Genomic DNA, 22,369 nt, shown 5'->3' on the forward strand with positions numbered 1-22,369 from the left:
CTCTGGGTAATCCGGTTTGCTCCCACCTTCCAAAAAACACACAGTTCGCAAGTTGTCTATGCTAAATTGTCTAAAGGTGTGTGTGGTACTCTAGATTTGATGACGAGCTGTCCAGGAGCTATTCTTACCTAACACTAAGTGATTCTGGTAAGGCTTCGGACCCAACGTGACCCTAAGGACGAAGGGCGAAGCAGATATAAGGATGGAGGGTGATCTAATTCTAGTAAATACAGGGTATTGAAGTGAGATGGTGTAATGGGGTATAGTTGAGATGGGAATGTAATAGTATACTTTTGTTGGAGTGTAGTAATTGTAATAGGGAGTAAAATGTGTCTCATATAGTGACTGAAAACATCAGTATAAAAGCCAAAAATCCAATCTGGGGTTCTGCTTTTAACACAAAAATCGCACCTTGTCATTTTCTCTGCTTAATGACCTGAGAATACATTAACACATCATATACATATATATATGTTTTGAATCAATGATTCAAATTTGTACTTGATTTATGAACTGATTCACTCAATGAGTTGACCCTAAACTCAGCTCATCATGTTCCTCAAAGCATCCAAACACCACACAGATCCCATGATAATTCACAATATATCAGCTGATTTTTAAAGTTTAAATGTCACCCAGCCTTAAATGCCTTATTTTCCAATTTGCTTTTCTTTTCAGCGATTGAGTGTATCAAATTACAGAACAATAAATATTCCTTTCTTGAACTTTCTCAAACGGGAGTTTAAATGGGGAGTGGAGCTGACGTTTTTTTTTTTCTGATTAGTAGGGCCTCGAGACAGCTCACAAAGTTAATTATCAGCTTATTCAACATATTATCTTACTTGAAGTGAATAATAAACATCACACTGTTAATCTTTTATTAATAATAATAATAATAATAATAATAAAAATCAAATAATAATAAAGGTTTTTGCCATTGTATCATTTCAGTATCGGTATTAAGATATTTAAGCAGCTATCGTATCGAAAGTGATAATTTTGGTGTTGTTACAGCACTGCTAATAAGCACACACTCCAGTGCACTGTTTCACCAGGGCAATGCTCGTCCACACGCTGCTGATTTAAGAGATTGCCTTGATGACACACATACTATGCAATGGATAGCTTTATTGACAGACTTGTCTTTGATTGAAAGTGTGTGGGAGGCTTTTGGATGCACTATTATGTCAAGACACCATTAGGAACTTCTACAACTCCATGCTTAGACATCTGGCACATTGTGTTATGCGTGTTACACACTGTGTCTATATTTGTACCTCAATAAATTTCATTCTAAGTTTGTAATCCTTTATTTTTATTGGAAATCTTTATCTTCCGTATCTTCCTTTATCTATTTAAAAAAAACATTTTTTCCATAATGAGAAAAGTGAAATAGTTAATGCTTTTTTTTTGTGAAGCAACATGGGGCTTTTGAGTGCATGTTATATGTAGTATGGCTGCCATGCAGTCTCCTGCCTGTTATTATGGACTTGTGTGCAGCTTGCAAATGATTAATGGCGTTTATTCTTTTCTTAATCCCACATTAAGGCCATGCTAGAAGCTGGGGAGTCTTCACTATTAACCTTTCCCCTCCACTCTGTTCTTTTTATTGTGTACTGTAATGAATGTGTGTGCCCTGCGCGTTGCTCCTGCAGCCTGACCGCCACTGATGTGTGCATAGCTAGCTGGAGAACCTTGGGGGCTGTGACAGTTTGGCTCAGATTCCGGGGCTAAATCGCAGTGGAGCTTTAGAAAAAATGTAGCCTCTGCCCTTTCTCCCCACTCTGCGTCTGTCATCCAAGCTGGGTCGCCAAGTAAAGGCCTTACAGTTGCCATGGCTACCCCATCTGCAGAGAGTCCTCGTCGCACGCGTCCAGCCGTCAAAGACTTGGACACTCTGTGCCCTGCCTTCAGGACTTCACACAGCCGGCCCAGTGCACCAGAGCAACTGAGAAAACACACTGCATTTGTGGATCCCCCTTCCCTAATTCCCACACACAGAGTCTTACTCTCACATTTGTGTAATATATATATATATATATATATATATATATATATATATATATATATATATATATACAGCTCTGTGAAAAAAACAGATCACTCTTTTGATTTCACCAAATTAAAAACCTGAAATATAATCAAGAGGAAGATGGATGATCACAGCAATCAAACCAAGCTGAACTGCTTTATTTTTTGCACCAGGAGTGGCATAAAGTTATCCAAAAGCAGTGTGTAAGACTGGTGGAGGAGAACATGCCATGATGCATGAAAACATTATTTCTTTACATTATTTGAGGTCTGAAAGCTCTGCATCTTTTTTGTTATTTCAGCCATTTTTCATTTTCTGCATATAAATGGTTTAAATGGCAATATTTTTATTTGGAATTTGGAAGAAATGTCCGTAGTTTATAGAATAAAATAACAATGTTCATTTTACTCAAACATATATCTATAAATAGCAAAATCAGAGAAACTGAGTTAGAAAATGAAGTGGTCTCTTTTTTTTCTTTTTTTTTTCGGAGCTGTGTATTGGCCTTGTGAGAACATTTTTTGTGGTCCTCACTAGTTGTGTTTTAAACCAATTCCTTAATTTGAAAAAAAGTTTTTAATTATTTATATTCAGCATATATTTAGGAATATCTTTTTCCAAATTAAGGAATTTGTTTAACACACAACTAGTGAGGACCACAAAAAATGTTCTCACAAGGCCAATACACAGCTCCGGAAAAAAAAATTAGATTAGGGTTCCTTTAAGGTTAGGGTTATGGTTAGAGTAAGGGTTAAGGTAGTAGTGTTAATTAGCTCCAGTAATCATATGATGTGTGAATAGAAAGTCCTCACATGTATAGTAAGGTGTGTGTGTGTGTGTGTGTGTGTGTGTGTGTGTGTGTGTGTGTGTGTGTGTGTGTGTGTGTGTGTGTGTGTGTGTGTGTGTGTGTGTGTGTGTGTGTGTGTGTGTGTGTTTAGTGGAGACAAAACCCTTAATTTAGCCCTGGCCCAAAAACAGCACAGGAAGGAAATGTTCTGTGACCGCTAGAGTGAGTCTGCCTGTGTGTGGTTTTTCTTTCTTTTCTTTCTTTTTTTTTTTTTAACCACTGCCCTCTCATGTGGAGCTGGTCTGACTCAACAACGGACCACTGATGGTGGCTATTTATAGAGTGGCTATATTATTCTCTACACACAGCTTCTGAGCTGTGGTCGAAATGAAGAGACAGCGGTGTGCTCACCTGTTCAGAAATCTGATTTGTTTCACCACAGGCCACGGCTTCGAATTCGGCCTCATCGTAGTGAAGGTGCTGAGCCAGCTTATGACCTTTCACCTTTCTGTATCAGACATTTCCAAATGTAGCCCTAGTTGGCTTCCTGAGACCATGATCTGTAGCTGCGTGCGCTCGCAGCGTGATGTGAATGAAAACCTACTGTACAGTCTGTGGCTGTTCCTGCTTTTTGCTCAGACCTGATTTTTTTTTGGATTGATCTCATAATAGCAAAAATATCATGGGCCATTTCCAAGCCTATAGTTTGTTTACTCGCCTTAATCATTTAATGAGTTTGTAAACTTGAGGCGGTTTCTCTGTGGTTTGTTTCTGGATTGTTTCTTAACAAGGAAAAACCAAAGAGATTCAAAGATCGGAACAAATCATGTGAGAGCATTAGTATATATCTGGGCAGTATACCACCTCAAACTTGTGGAGTACAGTTGATGGTTGGAATAGATTTGAGGTCAGATTTTGTTATCACAAACCAACCTCTCCAGAGTTGCAGTTGTTGTGGTTGGTCCACAAGCAAGTGTGATTGTTTTCACCAACAAATCGGGTAAAATCAAACCATAATCCAGTTACGTTCACAACATACTCTTAGATAGCTAGACTGGCCACAGGTACATACTTTAATTTCATGAATGTCTGTTAAACATGGGGGTGGAAGGACTATGCTTTGGGCTTGTGTTTGGATCCAGTGTTAGAAGAAAGGATCCATTTAATTAAGTACCATTCAATTATAAAAGCAAACATCACATCATCTGAAAAAAAGGCTGAAGAATGCTGAAGAGTCTGGTTATTGCAGCACAATAATAATACCTTACACACCTCAAAATCCACAGCAGACTACCTAAACAGGCATGAATGCACAAGTGAAAGGTTTAACCTGGCCCTCACAGACCACTAAATTTAACATCAGAATACTGTACCTTTTTCCCTTAAAACTTTCCAAATTCTCAAATCTCCCAGCTGTTTATATAAAAAAAAATCTATCACACATTAAGGCAAACAACTTGTTTTGCGCAACATCAATCCGACAATATAAACACATCCTTTGTTAAACTCTATTTTAGCTCCATTTTCCAAGACAATTTATTTTCCCTTTCTTGGTTATCTGAGACATACCACTGCTGCTGGAGATAAAACCCTTCCTTGTGTTCCCAACAAGCAAAGATCACATGCCTGAGAGAAGTGCTAGATTGGTGAGAGATGACAAATCAATACATATGCTTTCACATAACATGACTGAAGAAAATCAGCACTGTATTGGTCAAGTATCATTACTGCTGTGATGTCATCAGTGCCTCAAGGCTTTCTCCATCCTCTAGAATTGACCCTAGCATGTCTCACACTGCTGCACTACATGCATAGTATTGATTGCACATCTTTTCTGCCAATGTTTACTGCTCATAAAACATCAGCAGCTAACTCCCCTGTCATTGCATGGTAAATATCACTTATGGCTTCACGGACTTAATCTAATAAAATGTATTACTTTAGGGGAGCTTCAGAATACACAGCAAAAGATATTTGGCCTCAAACATGCATTTAGTGTTAGGCTTTTTGGATATGGAAATTATATATTGGCACATTCATATCACATTGTATCACATGAACATCACTAACAGTGCAAATCACACCTGTTTTTTTTTTTTACTGAACAAAACCCGTCATATTTGAACACCACTAATGTTTGTCATGTTATGTAGTAATATTCATATATTCAGCTTTCCTATAATAAATTATTTTCTCTCAGGTTTATTTTGAATTAATTGGCAAGTGGTGTAAAAAAATCTCACCCTCAGGGTGCTAATTGGCCCTATTTACACTTGGTGACTAGTCAGTTAATGTAACTAGTATTTGGAATCTATTGTAATAAGATGTTTCACATTCATTTACAGTACACTGAGTCAAATTCACCTCTGGTTAGTCACACAAAGTTAGACAGAATATGCACATTTGCTCATTGCTTCGCCATTATTGCTTGTTGTTTACTTTGCAGGAGGTTTGGTTTAATAAACGTCTTGATGTGGTCTAAGCAATTAGATTTGTATCAGTTTTAAATGCCTTGTGGTTGTGTTTTGTATTTTTAATGGCTTGGCCTTATCCAAGCAACATGTTTCCAAGCTTTTAACAAAAAAATCTCACACTAGAGTTTACTTAGTCACACTAGATCGGGAGGTTATATTTTCTGTTTTGGCTGCACTTTATCTTAAAAATGTTTGTAGTACATTAAATCCTGGGTACACTAACTCTTTATTTTCTACTCATATATTTACATTACATTACATTACATTTATATTTGGCAGACGCTTTTGTCCAAAGTGACAAAGTGACCAATAGTGAAGTACAAAAGTAATAGAAGTTACATCTTTAGATGGGGCCTAAAGGAGGTCAAAGGGAAATCATGGGATAGAGGAGTGAAGGAGGGGAAGAAGGAAATTAGGTTAGAAGTAGTTAGTTACAATATTTCAATTATTGACACAGTTAGCATAAGTTTCACAAACCCTAAAATAGAAACTGTGGGACCAAGTAATGAACAAATGTTTCTGCATTAGGACTTATAACTAAATAATAAACCAGACATTAATTCTTTTAAAGTTTATCAATAGAGTGGAGGCAAAATGTAAGACATCTACATATAAAATTGCATTGGTTTGTTTAGGAATCAGTAATGTTTTTTTGTTTAGGGATCAGGAGTCTGTTAAAGACTTAGAACTTCTATCATTTAATATACTTTAATGTACGTAATTTTGTATTGTGGTAACTGGTGATGTATTTTGTAACTTATAGTATTTTATGATTATCCTCCCCTGAAGCACAGATGGAAATCAGCTAATAGCTAACTGTAAGCATCTTTTTCTCACTTGAGATAAATGTTAATGATGTAAATGGTTCCCTGACAGAAGTAAAACGCAATAAACTGCTGGTAAAGTACAAAGCACTGCTTGCTGAATCAACAGCTCGTCTGCCAGAGGAGCCATTAGGGTCCTCAAATAAGACGGTAACAGTATTGTCCGATTGTGAGTGCGTTCATCTGTGACAAAGGGCATTCAACTTAAAGTGCACGCTTGTTTTATGCATTACTTCCTCCTCTATGGCCTAGCGCAGGGGCTCTGCCGCATGCATACAAAACACGTTGTTAAAAAGACATCATCCGCTGTGGCGTGCGTCTCCGAGCAGCCCAGACGCTTGTTGTTATGCTGTAACTATTTCTCCCTGTAAACATGTTAATCACTAATCAGGCAGGCCGTTACTATAGCCGTCCGCCACCATCAGCGACAATGAGGAAATTATACAGCATGACGGCGGGGAGGCCGGGGCCCATTCATCCTCTGGGCCAGCAGTGAGAGCATATTGATAGCGTTAGATTATTAATGGCTGCATTAAATTGCCATCAGACATGTGCAGGCTAATATTTACCTCAGTGGCTCGATGCTGTTGCAGCTTTTGAAGTGTGTGTGTGTGTGTGTGTGTGTGTGTGTGTGTGTGTGTGTGTGTGTGTGTGTGTGTGTGTGTGTGTGTGTGTGTGTGTGTGTGTCTGGGGTGAGGCTGCTGTATGAGTGTGTGCTCAGAGGCCACTCCGGGCTCTGGTGTAAACCCTGCAGGCTCTGGCTCCTTGTCAGGGATCTTTAATAAATGCGCCTCCTTAACCCTCGTCCAGCTCTCTTTTTCTCTCTCTCTCTTGCACTTTCTCTCTCACTCTCTCACTAGGTGTGCGAAGCTATGAAAAAGACTTGCATTGGCCATTTTAGACTGCAGATATGATGCTCCACACAGGCAAGACAGTGTAAGAACATGATAATTACAAAGACATTAAGGCCCTGTTCCATTACTCACACTTAAACTCTCGTACACAAGAATGTAGTCCTGCGTGTACTGTTGCTTTAAATTTCCTTCTTTTTTTCAAGTCCACATCAGATCAGACTTGTCTCATGCAAGCCGGGGGGACAAGTTTGATCTGATGATGCATCATATTACACTTTAGTGGCAGTTTTCCATATTCTGCTGCAGTCCTGTGACCTTCCTTGCTTAAACGGCCCAAAAATGGAAGAAAGAAAAACTTGTAAGTGTAAGTCAAATCTATTATCTATTTGATTTAGGGGACATCTAGAAACTTTGCAGTTAAAAGAAAAAAAAAAAACACAATTTAATAACAAAAACACTAATCTTAACATTTCATTATCCTTACAGGCTTTCTCTGCTGCTCACAGTGAAAAATAGTGACAATAGCAGCAGCTGATAAACCCAGCATCTAGGAAACTGCAGCATATGGTGTTTAAGCAACAGTGTCGCATACAGGTGAAAGGAAATTATTCTCTGACACTTTGAACACTGCACCACTTTTGCCCACCATTCGACAACTTGAAAAAGTTCACATTTTTGGATTGGGGCAAAAATTGTGACAGGGCCTTAAGGACCAGTAGTAAGAGCAAATAAGGCCAATCTTTATTTTTTTTTTGAAGCTGTGAGTGTGTGATAGAACAGCAGGGTTTAGTAATTGATCCTTGAAATTATAATGAACCACTGCTCACCCCCTGAACCCATTTCACCTTCTTTCCTTCCTAACTTCCTTCCTTACTTGCTTAATTACTTGCTTACCTCCTTTCTTACTTCCTTCCTAACTTCTTTATTTACTTACATCCCTCCCTGCTTCCTCACCTCAATGAAGGATTCATAGCTGTAGTTCATAGCTGTGTTGTCTCACTTGCGCACGCAAAGCAATTTTACCTGCATCAAGTTTGACGGTGGACTCCAAAGAGAAAAATAAAGAATGCTGCTACACTATCCAGCATAAAAGAAGGTGACAATGAAGCTTTCCTTTAGATGAAAAAACAGCTTGGAGTTCAGCATTACCTACATCTCTCTCTCTTTATCTCTTCCATCTCTCTCATAGTCTCCTTACCACCACCACTCGCTCTCCATGCTGCCTCCCCACACCCCCACACAAATTGGCCTTCTCCACAGTGTCAGCACCTCCAGTGTTTAAAAACATGGGAGGAGTGGAAGAAAGAACACCTAAAAGCATTTGGTGGCTGATAAGCAGCAGGTGGCGAGGCTGTGTTGCTAAGGCAGAGAGAGTGCTGTTTACGTCGCTCTGGTCAGCGCCTGTGATGCATGAATAAAGGCTCAGTGAATGGACTTGTGCAGGGCGGAGGTAATGGAAGTAGAACCCAAACGAGACGAGCCCTCGAAGCTGAGGACAAGTCTATTGTGTGATTACATTAGCCAAATAAAGCAGCACATCAGGGTTCTAAACTGCCATGTAACAAATAGTTCACAGCAGGAGTGCTCAGCTAGGGTCAGCACCCAGCGTGCACTGAATCCGAGCCATTAGGGAAATGAAAGACCAGTGAGCAGAACTCTGCACTTCAGCTGCCCTAGTACTCTGAGCTCTGAAGGAGAGAATTCTGAAATTTGAGATTTGCCTTCTATCTATAAGCAACAAAGTTTTACCTATAAGACTTTAAATGACTAAGTACACTGATTAGTGCAGTGCATTTATTGAGAAGTGTACTTCCCTATTTTAACATGAACAAATACAATTCTGCTGAGAAAACAGTTGATGAAGTTCTTATAGGAAATAATTTAAGATTTAGGAAATGCAGGAAATTCTATACTTGCCCATGATAATGATGATGCCACTGTGATACGGGATATATCATAAGACAATTATCTATTATACTTTACAACATCTGTGTTACTGAAGAAGATAAAATAATTCTAAATAAGCAAATATCTGGAACTATGTATTTATTGCTATCAATTCCACAGTACTAGACAACAGATATTCTTAGATTCGTGTCACCATGTGGAGTAATGAAGCAGTTGCTTTAGGAACTCAAAAACCTCAGCATGCTTCTGTGAATAGAAGTTGAAGACTGTTTTGGTTCTTTGTTGTTTGTAAAGCGCTATCTAAAGTCGGTCACGTTTGTTTCATAGCACATCCATTTTTTTTTTTTACCAAATTGTCTCATAGTGTCGATTTCCAGAGTTTTCCAGATGCCATGTGTGTGACACAGCAAGCAAAGCCTCTATGCAACATCTGTGGTCATTCATTTTCTTTGTATTTTCTGAATTGTCTGTTGACACTGTGGTAGAAAGAGTCGCAACTACTGTGAAAACTGGATATGAATGCATCTCAGGTTAGTATACAATGTAGAATTGCAGTATTTCTAAAAAGGTTAATACGGTCATGAAAAACCTGGAAAAGTAATTTAATGTGATTAAAGAATTAAATTCCAGGCCTGGATAAGTTTTGGACAAATAAAAATACCCAGAAAGTTTTGGAAAAGTCATGGAAATTTGCTCTACACATGTGTTTCCGTTTATCAAATAAGAAAAGCTATTTTGGTGTTAAAAATAATTCAATGTTTAGTCAAATCCATCGTGTCACATCTTCACTGATATTTTAAAGACTGTATGGTTATGACAATTTGGCAGAAAGGTTTGGAAAAGTCATGAAAAAGTCATGGAAATGTATTAGTTGAAAAGTGTATGAACCCTGTTCTAACTAAACTAAGTCCAGGACAGTGTGTTTCTATTGTGTTCACCAGATTTAACCTATTTAAAAATTAGCAGAAGATTAGAGAGAAATATTAAACTATGCAGTGCAGCAGTCCTCCAAGATATGGGCTGAGAAACACTGCAGTTCAGCATAAAAATATTGAAGAAGTTCACAGATAAAACTTTTCGGCTTTTCTCAACACAAAGGAACTGCATCCATAAGTCTCCTGTTTTGATGCAGCTTTGACTTCAGGGTTTTTTTCTTCCTCTCGCAAGTGTTTGGTATAATAGAAGGCGGTGGTGGCTCTGTGACCTCTGGAAGTGAGCTGCCATCATCCTACCACCTTTATCAGCCGCAGCACACAGCGGCTCGGGGGGACGGCCACTAATTAACACCACTCCTTAAAGCTCCTCCACACCATGAGACTCAGTGGTGATAAAGGCTTTGTTTTGGGTCAGCGTCCCGCCATGATGAGACCGGACAGGGCACAGACAGCACAGTTCAGAGTGAAAACAATGATGCTAAGGGGCATCAGGCCTGGGGGAGGCTAAGTCGGTTCAGACCAGAGACCAACTATCAGAACAGAATGAGAGTTTCAGCAAAGGTCAGTCTGAAAAGAGTCATCCCTAGTTTATTGTTTAGGGAGCTAAATGCTGTTAAGTTGCTGTTATGTGAGTTTGGCACCAGGGGATTCCACCTTATCAGACTACCAGTTAAATAGAATGTATTGACAATAAATTAGATAATGCTCACAAATGTGTAAGAGTGATTTAGTTCAATTTTAAAATCAGATTCACAATTTATCCAAGCATAAATGTACAGAAGTGCAGTAGGTTTTTGAGACGTAATTTTGAGAAGAAACACCCAGACCCAAGAACCACCAAGAAACCACCCAAGAAAAGTTAAAGAAGGATCAATTAAAAGTATAGAGTTAGTAGCTACAGTGCCAAAAATACAAATAACCAGGCAACTAAAAAAAGGAACAAACCAATAGATCAAACACAGATAGGGAAGTACAGGAACAGTGCTCGATATGCAATAGGTTGGCATTACTTTGCAAAGCAAGCTACAAACTGAACTAGGTTAGATTTTAAACCGGTGAATGGGATTTAGTATTCTGGTAAAGAGAGAAAGAAGAAAAAACAGTTCAGGATTGGTTGTAGGTGATGATGTGACTGTGACATCATGAGCAGGTTAATTATGGGAAGTGTAGTGAAAGGCAATAAAAGAGCCCTTTTTAGATGCATTTGTGTATGTTTTAGTAAGACAACTAGCAGAAGCACTGTGCTGGTCAACAGGCTTTATTAGAATGAGCAGCCTTTAGAATGAAACCATCAATCAGCAAATGCATACTTGAGTTGATTTTTAAGCTGGGTAATGTAAAGCAGAAAAAATAAACATAAACAGCTATTAAAGAAGGAGTCAGGATGTAATGTAATAACTCTCACTGTATTAACACTGTGGCATTGTTACTGTGGCACTGTGAATAAATCATGTGCTCAGAGGAAATGGAATATGGTCTCTTGGGTCCCCAGGCTTTGTAACTGGGAGGAAAACAAATTAAGTGTACTACTAAAAATTCTGGACTAGCAGACAATCATGTTGTGCTTTCCCAACACATAGCAGCTGAGTGGCATAGCTTAGTCTTATTGTAGGAACACAGGCATAGTGCCAAATAATGATAACAGACTGAAAAACAGAAATATGGAAACTCGAGAGAGAACATTGGTGGTTGGAGTAGTGTAGAGGGTAACAGTACCACATTTCCAATGACAGACTGGGTCTCAGATCTTTGACCAGGCAAGCACACCACATTACACCAATATATGTCCTTGGGGAAGACTTTCTGTGCTTTATTTGCTTACCTGAACATGCAATTCAATTGTAAGTCACTTTTGAAACTGAATGCCAAATGCCACACATGTAAATATATTTTAACCCTTAAGGTTCAAAGTAGTAAAATGGGGAAATGGGGCCAGTAATTTAAGAATGGGACATTCATGTCTGTTTTTGTGGAGGCTAGGCCTGTCATAATGATAACATTTTCAGGACGATATATGTTCCCAGAATATTTTGCGATAAACCTATGATTTTGTATTTTATAGCGCCTCTATAGAAAATGTTTTTTTTTTTCTGCTTCTGCGCTTTAAAACAATATGCCACAGTAATAATATACTAGCATAATAATACTTTTACACCATTTTACAGTGAAACTAACTTTTTATTATTAAAAACAGACATATCCTTAGTAAATAAAACAGTCAACCACCTTGGGACTCTTCTGAGAAAACTGCATTAAATATTAAACCTTAAAGAAACAACAAGTAGATTAAATTAATATTTACATTAATTAAACCTTTTTTTACTCTGGACATAACTCAAAGGCACATATGGTCATATATGTATATGCTATGAAACACAAATCCTGGGGCTTGAGGCAGAATCTCTTTGGGGTAACAATATTCATATTTGATATGCAGCTCGGAAAATTAGGCTGGATGCTTGTGCTTTAAATGAGATCTCAGCTTTATTTCCACTGTTTGTAAACAAAATACATGGAAACACACTGGCTATTATCATTAAATTGTCCGATTAAAAAAAATATTGGACAATAAGCCGATAACGCAGTTATAGTGACAGGCCAAGTGTAGGCATTTAACATTCCTTAATAAACAGTGTCACGTCCGTAAAGTGAATACACATAGAAAGCATTACCACCCACAGTGAGACATGTCACATGGCAAAGTCATGGGACCCAATACTAGATGTATGTCATGACATTTTGCAGGTCAGTGTAACTGAACAAATATCAATATGCACTACAGTTAAGATATGTATTTATATGGCATTTAGTTCCAAACCGTTATTTCCACCCCAATGGATTCTGCATAATGGATGACTTCCCTTTTAACAGAAGTATTAAAACTATATCATGATGGAACTTCATTGACCTGTAATAGCTAGAGTACTGCCACTGTTGTTGCTTTAATACAGAAACTGCACATGTAACTTGAATGAAACACTGTGTGTTATACTGTGTATTTGTATAAAATCCTGTAGTATTTCTACTGTCATTGTCCACATGCTTTTCTGTTTCTCTCAGCTTATCCAGAAAAGCATGTGAAAAGTATGTCTCAAAGTACAAATTACACTTACTGACTGTAGGGGGAGCCCAGGAGCAAGAAATACCAGTTCTCACACACCGCTGCTTTAATGCCACCACAGTCATCCAGGTATGTCCAATTAAGCCATATAGAAAAACATATAATCAGGCCTGGCATCCAGACCATATACACTGTAGGGCCAAGCCAGATGCTACAGTGTCAGATTTTGATAGCCTTGAAGCCAGGGGACGTACAGCAGCAGCCAAAAGTATACAGGCCAAGGAAGGCATAAAAGCCCCTGTGCCCCCCCTCATCACGCAGCTCCAGGAGAGGAACACACAGCGGCTGCATTTGGAAGTGTAATGAGCTCTGTGGCACTGCTGCTGGGCGAACGGGGAAAGGCATCAAATGCTTTTTTACTCTCTCTCCTTGTCACATCCCCTCGGGGGAGAGATGGTGTTTGCCTATATCCCTCCCTCTTTCTCTCTCTCTCTCTCTCCTCCTCTCGTTCTCTTTCTCCCGACACTTCGCAGCTCGGTGGAGATGATAATGTCCAGGCATGAATATTGCATCACCCCTTTTGATCAGGGCTTAGAACAATCCTGATAGTGTCACAGACGAGTACTGCAGAGAGCAGAGAGACGCTCCTGCTGGGAAAACTGCAGCTGCTGTGCATACACTACTTTAGTTTACAGGAGCGGTGGATTCAGAGGCCAGTTAAAACACTGCTTTGTTTGCTCATGAAAAGCACTGTCAGCAATCTCGCTGAACATAGTTTAAAATTAGCCTGAGAGAAAATGGATTTTTAGTGAAATATTAATGTAGAGTGTACTTTAGATTTTCTTATATTCTGTCTATCAAAAGTGTGGGGAAACCTGACTTTCATAAATGTTTTCTGTGTTGGCCTGTTAGAGGTGACTAGGTGTTTTAGGGTGCCTTAAACAAACCCCAGGCAAAATATACAATATACGCCTCAAGTTTACGCCTCTCCAAGTCAATCCATAGCATCTGAGATCTGGGCTCTGACTTTACTACTACCTCAAAAGGTGGATTTAGTTTTTTTTAACTGTTTTGCTGTGGACTTGCTTCAGTGTTTTGGGTAATTGTCCTGTTGCATCACCCAACTTCTGCAGAGTGTCAGCAGATGTACAGACACACTCACAATATCATGTAGGATATGTTGATATGCCTAGAAATTAATCTTCCCCTCAATGATTATAAGCTGGCCTGGCACACATTTTTCAAAGTGGTTGGGATGAGGTTTAATGGTGGTTTGCAGTACATTTTGTATGCTACATGCAGAATAGCTCTTATTTCTGTAGTTCTGTCTTAGTGTTATCTGTTCACAAACACATTTTGACAGTACCATTATGGAGTGTCAGTGTGCTCCTTTGCAAACTTTAGATGTGCAGCAATGTTCTTCCATAAACAGCCTGTTGTTCAAGTGTAGACTTATGAAGACTTATGATGTTAGCCTGTTCCAATGACTCCTTTAAATCCTTATGTCACTTGGGGTTGTTTTTATATCTCATTGATGAGTCTTTATCATTTTACTAGGCACCTAGTTCTTGCCACAGTCCTAAATTGTCTTAATCTGTAAATTGTTTGCTTTACTGCAGACTGATGAATTTCTAAAGTTTTGAAAATCATTTTGAAATCACTTTGTAAATCTTTCCAATTTTATATAAATCAACTATTTTCAGCTCACATACTTACTTGTGTGGAGCAAAATCAAAGTTTGATCAGTCAGAATAGTTTAGTCCACACGTCCAAACTAGCAGAACTTCAGGTATGCTTGCACTTGACTCTAATTAGTTTTTTGGAGATCAGTAACACATACACATTAGGAGGTCTTATGATTGTTCTCAATGTAGACTTGAAATAATTTTGTGCATGTTTGACGTGGATGAAGATCAGATCACATTTTATGATAAATTGCAGTAAACCATTAATTTCCCCCCCAAAAATGCTTTATTTCTCAGTCTTACATGCAAAAATGATTTCCAGGATATTATTGCTAATATCAGGGTGCCCCTATTAAAATGTGGGAGACTCCCTGAACTGCTGTTTTTTCAGTGCAAGGTGGTAGCTCAGTTAGGGGAGCATTATAGTATAGTATTCTAACATATTATAGCATACTTAACTTTCCTGATTTGCATAATTACACAAGTAGTCAGCACAATCACATCAACGTCTGACCTCAGTAGATCAGTAAGTCCACTCTGTCATGGCCTCTCTGCCACTGCTGTCTCGACACCTCCTAAACTGGCCTTTGCCAAGTTGTTAGGGTCTCCACATAAAAAGAACACAGGGAAAAAAAAGGAAGGAAAGATCTAAAAACAGCCGCTAGGTAATCAGAGACAGGCAGGCTTGTGCGTTTGTGCTGTTGATGCTCTGAGTGCTCTTTATTTCTCTCTGTAAAGCAGGCCTGGCCTGCTGAAACAGTGGCTATGACACAGGAATAAAAGACCTGCAAAAGGAATCAAAAGAGCTGCATTAAACACCACACAGTAAACAAGCTCTAACGTCATGTTCCCTGAAAGCTCCACGCAAAAGCTGCTACACAAATACAAACACTTCATTGTTTTTTTTTATACTAGAGATAAGAGGCATGTTTCTGGTGACACTGTAAGACACATGTAATGTAAGACCCTGTAATGACTAATGTGATTTATGTTTATGGGTAGCAGTCTTACCTGATGAGACTTCTAATTTAATCATGTAACAGAGGTAAGAAACACAATTTGCATAATTGCCAAATCTTGCAGTAATCCAGAGTAAATTTTAGTTTTTGTTGGTTAATAAGTAAAGCAAATTGAGCTTGAAGCAGCACTGAAATGCTTGTAACACTAAAGTAATATAACTTAATCCGTCACATTGTAAAATTACCACTGCAGCCCCCCTAAAGGCCCTCTGTCCACAGGTTGAAAACAACTGTTAAAGAAGGACCACTCTTTGTACCATAAAGATACATTTATTATGTTTTATTTCATATATAATAGAGATGTGTGTGTAAAGAACCTTTAAATTGTTAAAGAACCTGTACATCAATTGGTGGCTCTTTATACAACACCTTCACATCTCTGTTACAAACACGGTTCATTATGACATTAAAAGTGGTTTTCTCTGTGGCATTGCTTAAAGAACCTTTGTTTCTAAAAATGTACCATATTTGAAGCATGATGCAATTCTGATGCAGTACTGAAACATTTGATCAGCCCCCACCAAGACTTTCTCACCACTCACCTTGTCACAGTTCTGCAATTCTCATCTTATTCAATGCCTATTTACCGATTAGGCATAACATTATGACCCCCCTCCTTGTTTTAACACACATTATCATTTTTATCTGCTCCGCTGTACCTATATAGAACTTTTGTAGTTCTAAAATGACAGAATGTAGTCCTTTATCTGTTTCTTTTTATGTCATATTCTTTTCATACTTTATTTGTAAAAAATAAATATCCAGATAAGGTTTTCACTTGATTTAACTGGTTTTGGGGGATGTGAACATGGTGTTTGCAGGGCAGTGTTTCAAAAAAAAATACACAGCATGTTCATTGTTTGTTTCTGTATGTAATGTAGGGAACTGTGTTAGGTGAGGAGCTTACATTTTAGTGTAGCAGATTAATAGATAGGCTTTTTTATTTAGTAATTTCCAGAGTATCAGTTGCTTAGCAACAGTAAAAAAGACCTGTAATGATCCAGTCCCAAGTCAGAAAAAGTTGGGACAGTCTAAAAATGCAAAAAAAAAAAAAAAAAATGCATTTATCTTGACCTGATTTGATTTCAGACAGATTGAATCCAAATTATTTTAATGTTTTGTCTGCTCAACTTAATTTAACTTATTAATATAAATCCTTTCCTGCATTTCAGACCAGCAACACATTTTGTGAAAAAAAATGTTGGGAACATTTGGGGCTAATAAATAGATAAAGCTAATATAAATAAAATAGATAGATAAAGCTAAATAATGATGTTTAGGATGTGTTTTAGGTATGAAATGCAGGAATTGATGTTTTAATATTACTTTAATTTATTTAAGCAGACAAAACATGAAATATCTTGGGTTCATACCATCTGCAATCAAATAAAAGTCAAATGGCAGAAACACTTTTTTATTTCCTGTATGATTGCTTTTTCCATACGGTCTCAACTGATTTTTTTCTGATTTTGAGTTGTATATAATCTTATTGGAATACGTCTTGTCTTGATCTTCAGAAGTAATGGAAACATTAGATGAAGCCATTATATAGATCTGATTAGGTGGAAGGGAAGGAATGGAGGGGAGGGGAAATCAGTTTTGCAGTGATGTATCTGTTAAATATCGTACCGCACTGATGTTCTTTGTTCTTCACTTGGAATTGCAGTATGTATTGCAGTGAATGCAGAAACCCATCTTCATTCTGCTTTAATCTTATGACTTACATCTCTTCAGAAACCTCAATTTGTCTCCACAGCCGGGGTCCTGTGTGAGAATCTGTTCCGTTTAATGTGCATCTAGCAATGAACCACAAACACAGCATACAATTACACATGGATTATTTTATTGATAGAGGTGTATCATCCATCAGAAACCCTTTTTTATAGGGGTCTTCTACAGCTCTTGGTTGTGAGTACTGATTTTCATGCCTTTTATACATGATACATGAGGCTGTGAGGAGCAGGTAGAGGTATTGAGATCATTAGGTGTGGGTTATTGCTGGTAGATGTTTCTACAGGGGTTTGGAAAGGGAACGCACTGGTCAGTTTTTTTGGAGAGCTGAATGTTGTAAGCAGCTGTGTGAGTGAGGTCTAGGTCATCTGATGGAAAGGGTAAAGGAGTTCTCTTACCCACTCTTCTGTTCCGTCTGTACTGATTGAGCTGACAGTACCCTGAAGCTGTTCTGTATTCTGTACGCTGCATAGGGAAAAGTCTTCACTGTGTTTGCTGTAGAAACTAGCTTCTAAAAAAAAAACAATACTGTGAATGTAGCCGATGTACATAGTGTCTAGTTTTTTAGATACACCCACTTCATACATACTGTATATCAGTATATATAAGACCATTTTGTGGACAATACATTGTCCTAAAAATAATTGTGATAAATTTAATAATTACATAATTTAAGACCATGATTCATTTGATGCACATACTAGCCTTATTAACTGTTTTTACCTGTCTTAGTCCGTTCTTTCTATGAAGACACCACTATTAATGCTTTGGTCATTGTATGACTGGCTACATATTTGTGACATTCTTTTTTTCTTTTATTCAAGATCAGCAAAAGTGATTAAGGTTTTGTTTATACACTATATCACATCACCTGTATTGCATTACGTGATGTGAGGCTTGGGTGTAGCTGTTAGCATATGTTAGCAATTTTTTATGACTAGACATACTGCAAAGATGGCATCAGACCTGTTTTACAGTCGCTGTGTTGCCATGTCCAGCTCTGAATAGCAGTTGTTCAGTAATTTGGATGGGACTTTGGAGAAGTAGTTTTGACAATATAGTGTATGTTGGTGTAAGTGCTATGCTGAGAAAAGTTCACTATCAAATGAGATTTAAAGCCCCACTAGGTAGGATTTTCTTGATTTTTGATCTTTTTAAAGAAGTAAAATTACAGCTTGAAACTCACTGCAGCGCTGCATTGAGGTGTAATAGGAGTCTGTGCCGGGCTCCTCTGAGCTCAAACCAGACTCTGTAAGTTTTCTGAGGCGGCCGCGACCAACGCTCGCGAGAACTGTGACCTGCTTTCCGACCTTTAGTTCTAACAGTTCTACAAGGACTACTGGTTCATTCTTTACAAACTAACATACAGACGCTCTGGCAGAAGCTGGAAAGAGACCGAATATGTCTGTGAAAACCAGAAAACGAGAAAGAGAAACTAATCCGCCTGAAACATTTATTACACTCTGCAACTTTAGGGGGAGCCCACGAGCACAAAATCTCAATCCTACCTAGTGGAGCTTTAAATTAATCAGTGGTGGAAATATGGTTGTCCCTTTAAATATGGTTGAACCTGTACATCGAGTGAAGCTTTTACAATGTTCTTTTATAGCAATATCCCTATAAAGAATATTTTGTAGTACCTTCATTTTAAGGGTGTACAAAGTGAACCTACAGTACACACCTAATAAAACCATCAAATATCGCAGGTACAAGCTAGGTGTATCAAATAAACTACTTTAGTGCTGCAGCTGTGCACTGTCTGCTCTTTGCTCTTTAAATGGAGACGTGTAGGGCATCAGTCTGCTGTGAAAGACAGTGGAAGGCCCTAAAGCATTAAAACCATAAAGACTGCAGATTTTTGGATCTGCTGCTTTTCCTGTTGCAAAGACGATGGAAAGAACAGGCTTAAGCTACCACACACTCTCCATTCTCAGAGCAAACAACAACATGAAAGCCTGTGCTTTAGGGCAAAGAAACATACTGCAGCCAAAACCACACAAACCCTCTGGAAATGTTAAGCAAGAGCGCGATGGGCTGATGTGAATATTTATGACTGGAGGGTTTAAAAAGATAATAAAATATATAAGGATTTCTAGAAGATAATCCTTTAAAGGGAAAATAAAAGATGGAGATGGATGGAAAGTACATAAGGAAAAAAGGAAGCAAACTGAAGCATGTCTAAAACAATCGCCTTCATTTATTTACAATATATTAAACCATAATGGGAAAAATTATTACTTATAACAAGTGGTCATTTATTCAATAAAGAAAATAAACATGAACTATTTTGAAAGCTAGGATGAATCATACAGATTTTGATATATTCATATTAATGTGTACAGCCAGCAGTGTTATGAATAGGGTTTCTTTTTTTTTGCCTTGTTTTTTTTTTTTTTTTTTTTTAATGAGCCAGTAACATTATAAAACACACGCACACTCCTCATATTAAAATTAATATTGACTGCATAGAAAAGAGGATGAAGTCATTGACCTGTGCCGGGTCTATAAAGCCATGTAAAAATCATGCGCTGGGCTCCCTTCAAAATCAAAGAGAAGCAATGAGTCTTTCATCCTCCATGCTGCTTGTAAAAAAAAAACTGTGCATTTGGCAGCTTTAGCGCAGTTCATTAATGCTAGTTCATAAATACTATGATGAAAGCAACATAATACAGTGGAGCAACAATACAAATCAAAGGAGCTTTCTTATGTTTGCCTGTTTTAAGAGTGCACCTCCACCTAAAGCATGTAAAATCATTCAGTAAGGCTGAGGAAGAAATACTGCTCAATCCAACTCGACAACAAGGCTAAGGAAAGTCAGATTTCACAGCATTGGTTCAGTTTATGAGTTTGTGTTGAATTAAGATGCATTCAAAACATTAAAGTAAAAAGCCACCCAAAGCTGTAGCATGAAAACACTGCACATTTTCCAGTATATGACCACTGTAGTAGTGAAAGTCAGAGAAATAAGAAAAACTGCACCAAACTCAGGATCACCAAACATTCCCTTTGAAAAGCCAGAATGTATGCTAGAAACAAGAAAGCAGATAAGTGAGGGGAAAAAAGGTATAAGGGAGGTAAAAGGCTTTCAAACGGTTTCCGACGTAAATATTAATGTGTATTCTGCTAATTCTATTTAATCCACAAGACAAAAAACAAGCCCAGAATTCAACTTCTCTTCCCAAGCACAGCTTGGTACTTGGTTTGGGCAATACTTAGCTTCTGTCTTTTAAACAAAACAAAAAAAAACACCACAAGCACAGAGATCAGACACAGAATAAGAGATGCTTCCATTACACAGCAGTGAAGGCCACTAAAAGAGCACAGAGGTGAAGGTAACATACTGTAATACGGTATACAACATATTTAAGAAGCCATGGGAGTGTGTGAAAGCTTGCAGTACTGGCGTCCTCAAATGCTGTCAATCAGTTAAATCAACTTCCCCTCTCAAAAGTCTCAAAAGCATGATGCACTAAAAATCTACACACATGCTTAACAATTTTAGCCTTTTTTTTTTTTGTATAACTTTCGCCAGCTTTTCCCAATCCAATCCGTTTTATTAAACGCAAAAATACAAGGCAACCCCTAGAATTCAGCTAAATATTTAGCTCAGTATTTGCACAAGCAAACTAATTCCTGCTTCTTTGGCTCAGCTTGACTTGTGCTGGTGGATCATTGCGGGGAGTATTACCGGAGCGTTTCCGGGGCCATGGCGTAAACTGGCTTGGAAGCAGTAGGGAGACTGAGAATTCCAACAAACGAGAAGTACAGAAACAGTGCTGAGTCTTTGATACTCAATGGCATTAAGTACCCATAATGAAATGAGCCCACTCACAAATACACACAGAAAATAACATCAGACAGACTTATCTGATCATCATAAGAGTAATTAATAATAATAATAATAATAATAATACAAAGTGAAGGCTGTGTCTTTGCAGACAGTGCAGTGAAGCAGAAGGATCATAACACAGCGAGTTACACAGTTCCATCATGCTCCAGTTCGGAAGCTTCTCTGAGCCGTCCAATTGCATTAGGGCTCAGGAGGGACATCAATACTGGGAGGCGTAAGAGGTGAGAAAGTTCCGATGTTTGTTTGTGAGATGTGTGAATGTGTCTGAATAAGTAAGTGTGTGTGTGTGTGTGTGTGTGTGTGTGTGTGTGTGTGTGTGTGTGTGTGTGTGTGTGTGTGTAGGACCACTACGCTGTGGTCTCTGAAGGCTTGCTCTCGCTGTCGTTCAGGTAGCTGCTGTAGGCGTATCTGGAGCGGTAGGAGCTTCGGCCGGCGCCGCCTTCCTCTTTCTCCTCCTCCTCTTCTTCCTCGTCAGATCTGTCGAGGCAGAAGCGTCTTCGGCCAGAGGGGGGACTGGAGAAGGTAAGAGGCTTGAATTAGAATCACAAGCAAACAGATCAAAGTACTTTTAAGAACACACTGGCATGCGATACATTTTGAAGATTACAGGAAAATAGACAACCTCTTATTGGAATAACATGCTATATAAAATGCTGCTAGTCAGTGCAAGCAATTAAGCAGCATCACTCTTATTTTCCATGATGACAAGAGGAGGGGGCCATCTTTGTTTACCTTGTGTTATAACTTGTAGTACGATATTAGATCTATTTATATAAATTACAACCACTCCAGTACAAAACGAGTAAGTATAATATGGAAAGGAGAGAAGAGGAGAATTTCATTTGAATAACAGTGTAACCAAACAATTTTATAAAAACCATGTCACTTACATCCACCACCTTCCAAAGAAGGGGAGCTGTCAGAGGTTATAGCCACTAAATTTCACCCAAAAACATTCACCCAAATATCCATATGTTTGCTCTTATTATTTTGTGGAGGTGCAACCTAACCCAAAAACATCCATCTGCAAAGAAACAGCTCAGAATATAAGTTCCAGAAAAATTATGTATTGGTTGCTTGTGAGGCTTGTAGTATACATTTCAGGTTAAAACTTAGATTAATAATGTCTTCTACAACAGCCTCACAAACACCCGTCTCATCCTCTTAACCCAAGCTTCATAGCAAAGTTTCCTCTTCACAAAACCGTAA

General features: G+C 38.3%; 2 protein-coding genes across 7 annotated transcripts in view; one reads left to right on the top strand and one right to left on the bottom strand.

Annotated features, from left to right (window-relative positions):
• The window catches only part of pipox (pipecolic acid oxidase), a 36,762-nt gene extending 15,402 nt beyond the window's left edge, over positions 1–21,360 (top strand). The window contains 1 exon segment of the mRNA XM_049467435.1: positions 21,249–21,360. The gene's annotated coding sequence lies outside the window, so the exon portion shown is untranslated.
• A 222-nt stretch (positions 21,361–21,582) lies between these two features.
• Positions 21,583–22,369, bottom strand: part of myo18ab (myosin XVIIIA b) — a 154,100-nt gene continuing 153,313 nt past the window's right edge. For all 6 annotated transcript variants that reach the window (XM_022670988.2, XM_022670980.2, XM_049467269.1 and 3 more), the window contains one exon: positions 21,583–21,673. The gene's annotated coding sequence lies outside the window, so the exon portion shown is untranslated. The remainder of the gene's footprint in view (positions 21,674–22,369) is intronic.

Source organism: Astyanax mexicanus, chromosome 18 (genome assembly GCF_023375975.1).
Source record: "Astyanax mexicanus isolate ESR-SI-001 chromosome 18, AstMex3_surface, whole genome shotgun sequence".
In the NCBI taxonomy this organism is placed as follows: Eukaryota; Metazoa; Chordata; class Actinopteri; order Characiformes; family Acestrorhamphidae; genus Astyanax; species Astyanax mexicanus.